Source organism: Malurus melanocephalus, unplaced genomic scaffold (assembly GCF_030028575.1).
Source record: "Malurus melanocephalus ecotype Western Australia unplaced genomic scaffold, MMel_1.1 scaffold_187, whole genome shotgun sequence".
Taxonomy (NCBI): domain Eukaryota; kingdom Metazoa; phylum Chordata; class Aves; order Passeriformes; family Maluridae; genus Malurus; species Malurus melanocephalus.
Genome location: NW_026623419.1, coordinates 618295 through 623872, shown reverse-complemented (window position 1 = coordinate 623872; position 5578 = coordinate 618295). Strand labels below are relative to the sequence as shown.

Sequence of the window (5578 nt, the reverse complement as noted above, 5' to 3'; positions counted from 1 at the left end):
CTGGAGCTCAGACCCTTGTCAGGGAGTTGTCATACACTGGCCCCTCCTGAGTGTACAATCAGCTCTAGTGGCTTGTTTTCAACTTCCTTTTTTTCACTGGGCTGGCACCACTGGGATCACTATAAGGACAGACAAAGAAATGTGGGAAAAGGCCCTTTTGCCCAACATTTCCCTGAGGGACACATTGGGTTTAACCCTGATGGAGCCGGCAAGCTTAAATGGCTTCATGCTTGATGCATTTTTCAGCCGATTCCCATAAAAATACTTCTTTTGCCAGTGCTTGGAGGTTTGCTTTTCTTTTTGAAGGAACAGAAACACAGAGAGCAAAAAAAGCCTTTCCTCAGCAGCACTGTTGACACGACACGGCCACGGTTTTCATTATCTGCTCTTTTCTTCCGCGGCAGCAATAATGTCACCTCCCTGGTCTCCTCGGGGCTCTCCTGACACATCAGTCAAATGCCCACAGCGACATTGCCATGGRATGGCTTTTGACAAGAAGGGCAGCTCTGCCCCGCAGTGTGGCGGCTCTGGTGGCGCCGAGCTGGGGACAGCGCAGGGCGAGCGCTGGGGCAGCCTCAGACACCGGGGCTAGTGCTCCTCAAAACACTCCTGAATCCGCTTCTCTTGTGGGGCTTCTTCCCTTTCGCTCCTGATGGATTCATTTCTCCAGGGAGCTGCCGTCCTGTGTTTGCTGTTCTGAAACGCCTCTGCAGCAGAGCTGAGGGTGATKTTCTGTGTCTCGCTGAGGAGGTTTGGGTTAACGCTTTCTTGCCAGGCCAGGCCCCACAGGCCACCCAAAGCTAGGCCCTGATTAGTCATCCTCCTGCAATTTAAGCTCTACTGATACTGCATTGTCATTTTATTGTTTCTAAATCCCTTCTTTGCAAGCTGTTTTCCTCTAGCTAAGGGTATGTTGCCCTCTCTGGAGGTGACAGTGCCTCTGGGATGAATATTCCTGAGGGTCAGGAACCACAGTGCCATGAGGCAGCTGGAAGCATTGCTGCCCTTTGATGTTAACAACTCYGGCTGGTGTGATAAGGTGAACAATCCTCACTCAAATAAGCACTCCCATGTCCCTGTCCTCCCCCACTGGCATTTCCAGTGTAAGGTGTTGCAGTGGGAAGACTCCATCCCTTGGCTACCAGGGTGCTGGGATGCTCTCAGGGATGCAGAGGGAGGATAGCTCCATATCCTTTGCTGCTACACTTTCCCTCCCCCCTCCCCATTCCCGGGAAAACAGGGTGTTCCAGGGGCACTTTGGTCTCAAGAGGTCACTGGGGACAGCCCAGGGCTCCCCAGCAGCTTCCTCACTGCCTGTTGGAAATGGCTTTGCCCGATGGTGAGTAATACATCCTATGGTGGCATCAATCCAGGCACAGCTTCTCCCATGTCAGATTTGTGGTGAAAGATACTCTCCTTTGCTACCTCCTCCTCCCCAGCACGGACTCTTTGAAAACCATGGCTGGCTTTCAAAAGCTGGCTGTTAAAAGAGATAACAGCGTGCCTGTCTATGAAAGCCAACCACCCTGGGTGAGCTCATGAGAAAATCTGATCTAACCTGTCTGTCTGAGCAGTATTTATAAACACTGCTATCCAAGGATTAGGCAGCCCAGCTGCACTGATGTAGTCAGTCAAAGCAGCTGTTTATATTTCAAACTTTCTGATGCAGCAGGGTTTTATAAAAAAGTCACAAGGCCACACTTTTTTTTTAACCTTTTTTTTCTTTATTTGGGCAAAGCCTCAAGAGGAACAAGCATTTCAAAATGCTGCTGTCTCCATTTATTTAAACATTTCAGGATCTTGCTGTCATTTCCCSACCCCTCATCCCAAACCTCAACAAATAACAGGTTTTGTTTTTGACACTGTAAAGGAAACCAGGATGCATTCATCAGACCAGAGGCCTTACAGGATGTAAATTCCTACAGATGCACCTATGGTTGTCAGGCAGAGCTGATTTTCACCAGCTGATGAGCTTTAACTGGTGTCTGCTATTGGTGCCCTGCTGACTGTAGGACTGGGGTTTTCAACCAAGTCTGGCCAAAACACAGCCCTCCCTTGTGAGCCACTCCAAGAGCCGCCCCCGGGCTATGGGTTTCAGCTGACTTGTTTAGACACAGGGGCTGAGGAATGATGGGAAGCAGCTGGGGAAGAAGGGTTTTCCTGCTGAGGGAGAAAGGTGGGATTRTTGGGGTTTCTTTGCTTGCCCTTTTCCTGATGGTTCCAGTGGTCCTYCTCCTGCCTTGGGCTCCTTCAGGTGGGTGTCCTGAGCTCCTTTGGTATGGGGGGTTTGGTATATGGCTTTTATCTCGAGGCAGAGAAGGTTTCCAATGCTGCTCATGGATTTGTGCTGGGTACTCCTTGTACCCAGGGTCTTTTCCACCCGCTTTGGAACATCAGAGGRGCTCCTATGCCTAGCTGCTGTTGAAGGAGATTTTCTGTGGAGRTTTGTGATACCTCGTGAGTGGGTTTTTCTTTAGCTGTTGTTGAAGCATACCTATCCTCTGATTCCACCCCAGAAGGACTGGAAACCCTGTTTTTACTTATCAGTCGGCATTTTTATTAGATGAGATTGTACGATAAAGGATGTTTATTTAGGCTTGAGGGGGTGTGATACTAGAATAAAGCTAATCAAATAGAGGGATTTTTAATACTGTATATAGCTTTAAGACTTTTTTTCCTTTGGCTGTTTCCTTAACCAGCTAGCTTTTTTGGAGTAGCTCATTATCTGCTGCTACTGAGGCTGTGTYATTCTATTACCTCCTCCTCTGATTTTAAAGGTGATTTCTAGAGAAACTATTCTGGTTTCTGTATTCCTTCATAGAAAAACTTTCTCTTCCTGCTGTCTGCTTGCCTCTTGGTGCCTGAGACGTACCCCTGGGACTTGGCTCTGTGAGGACTTGTATYGCTTCTGTGTTCCCCCACCCCCGCTTCAGGTTACTGAATTTACATTTCTATTGTCCAAGTAATCACCTCATTCCTGGCTCCAGGCTGTAATCCTTTGCTTAGGAAAACACTTGTGCTGTGACTCTTAACATTTCTCATGCTATACCATTTATAACAGTGCAAACGCCTTTGAGGATTTATAACTGATAGCTCGCCCCAAGCTTTGCATGCAGCCTAAATGGATAAAMGTGACCAAAGGGTGATCTGAGGACGTGGTTCCAAACATGGTGGATGCCTGGCTCCCATTTTATTAGGTTTTTGGGACTCCCAGCCCAACGAGCTGCAGAAGAGATGCTGGAATTCCCATAGCTAGCGACGGGCAAATCCCATACTTATTGCTTTTGGCAGTGTTGCTGCTTTTGCAGGTATTTTTCTACATCAGTATCTTTGGCAGATGCAAACCCAACGAAGCGAGGGACCTCCAGCACCTGGCTGGTGGCCTTGAGGAGAGGTTTCAGCAGCCCTGGTGTGCTCAGGGCTCAGTGGTTCCCTGCCAAAACAATGGCTCTTTGCCACTATCAAGGAGAGGGCATGGGTTCTCCCGAGCAGAAAGGAGCTTGCTGTGCTTGCCAACCCTATTTCTCCATGAGTTTTACATGGAGAGGGATATGAGGATGCRCATCTGGTGTGCACCTCCCTCTCCTCCCTGCCCCAAGGGTGTCTGAAGTGCTTGTCATATTGTCCTATGGATGGATAAAGAAAATCTCATGAAAAGCCTTGCCCTTCCCCTTAAGCCCAGCCTTTTTCAGAGTTCATTTTACGACCTTCAAAAATGTAGCTTGGAAAAGCACTTTTAACTGAAAGGCAAGGCCAAAGAGGAAATGTTTTGCTGAAAAGTTATTTCTATCTAAAAAAAAAGTATCTCTTCTTTTCCTAGTTTCTGTATTTAAATTTTTATCAGAGCAAAAACTACTTTTGCAGGAAAGTACGCAGAAATGTTATTACAGTAACATTTCTATATGGGCAGGAGTCAGAGTCTCAACAGAGGGTAACTGTTTGCTAATCCATATTTGAAAAAAACAGGTCTCCAGTTTTCCTTTTTACTGAAAAAATACCCTCTGTCACTTGAGGGTGTCTGGCAAATTTCAGGCTCACGTGTCCGTATAGCAAAGCTGTGCTGAGGCTAAATCCAGGCTTTATATTGGAAAGTAAACTTGTGACCTTCTGTCCTTTTTCTACTGCATCTTTAGAATGCATGTAAATCCATGAACTTATTTGTCAAGATGGGTCTGAAGGAGTCATTGGTTATATCCCTATACATACATACATATGTTTGCTCTTCTAAGGTAGGGGTGATGTTMAGAATTTGTAGCCAAGACTTGCTTCACAGATGATAAAGCAGCTCTGAAATTCTTGATGTGGCCATTCTAAAAATAATTCACAGGATTAAAGATCTCTGTCAGGAAGCCAGCTAAATGGTAAAGTTAATAATCTCTGCCAGGGCCCCAGGCATAGGTTGTCACCTACAAAGAGTTGGGATTTGTGGACCTTTAAGAGCAAACATCTACAATACTGCTCATGGATCAGTACACTGTTAAGCAGTTTAATGACATTTTAGAAGTGGGGTGGGGTGGGGAGGGTAGTCAATCCAAATATCTTATTACTTGAAAAAAGAACACTGAGAGTGAACTCTTTTATCAGYCTTGAGGTTTTAAGTTGACTGTGTTAAAATGGAAGAGCAGTAGGTTTTTTATAACAATTATGAGATAATACTTTCATTTGTGAGGGTAATCCTATTTTAATGTTTCTAATTTATAATTAAGCTAATTTCCATTAGATAATCTACCATAATAATTTAYAGTTAAAAAGGCTGAAAATTAACTGTCTTCTCTTTCATGACTGAGCAGATCTATGCATGTCTCTAGCGCAGAGACAGAACCATCAGCAATGGGCACCCCCTTTCTCAGTCGATACAAATTAAAAGGGTTCAAAAGCTGTGAGAAGTCCCCGGCTCTTTGTGAGATGATGGCGATGATGTAGGAACGGCTGCAACAATGTGCCCAAGGGCAGGGGTGGTGACTCTGATGCTCTGCTGTGGGGGACTAAGCCTGGCCAGGAGGGTGATAACCCACGGATGGTTTTGCTGCTCATTCATTCGGGTACAGAATAGRCACCCTTGATACTCAGGATGGCTCAAAGGCTCACTGCTACACAGCACCCTGAGGCTGGAGAGGGRGAGCCAGAGCAGGGCTGAGAGTCCTGACCAGGGACACCCCAGTGACCATCCGACCGGAGGGATACCAAGGGAGGAGGGACTGCAGCACAAGGCCAATTGGCACTAGGGATAACCCTGATTTGGAAAGGTGCAGAGATAAAGTACAAATCCCGCTTTTCCCTTGGAGCAAAAAAGCCTGGACAAATCAGCCTAAAATCTGGTCCAAGTTCAGAAGAAAAATGAAAATTGGAAAATGCATTCACAACTTTCTGTATTTCTTCATTCCTTGTATTAAGAAAAGAAATGGAACTCACAGGGKTTTTTTTTGTGCTGTGATCTGGGTGGATTATTTCCCAGGAAAAAGTGTGAGGAGAGATCTGAAGGAAGGTTTTGATTTTAGTTTTTTCTCTGTTTGCTCATCTTAGCATGAGGCCTGCAGTTGAGGACACTATGTAATCATTGTAATCTTCTAGTCTTTTT

At 45.9% G+C, this 5578-nt stretch overlaps 1 protein-coding gene across 1 annotated transcript in view; it reads left to right on the top strand.

The window, feature by feature from the left end:
- Positions 1 to 2162: 2162 nt before the first annotated feature.
- Positions 2163 to 5578, top strand: part of RNF152 (ring finger protein 152) — a 79240-nt gene continuing 75824 nt past the window's right edge. The window contains exon 1 of the mRNA XM_057373121.1: positions 2163 to 2254. The gene's annotated coding sequence lies outside the window, so the exon portion shown is untranslated. The remainder of the gene's footprint in view (positions 2255 to 5578) is intronic.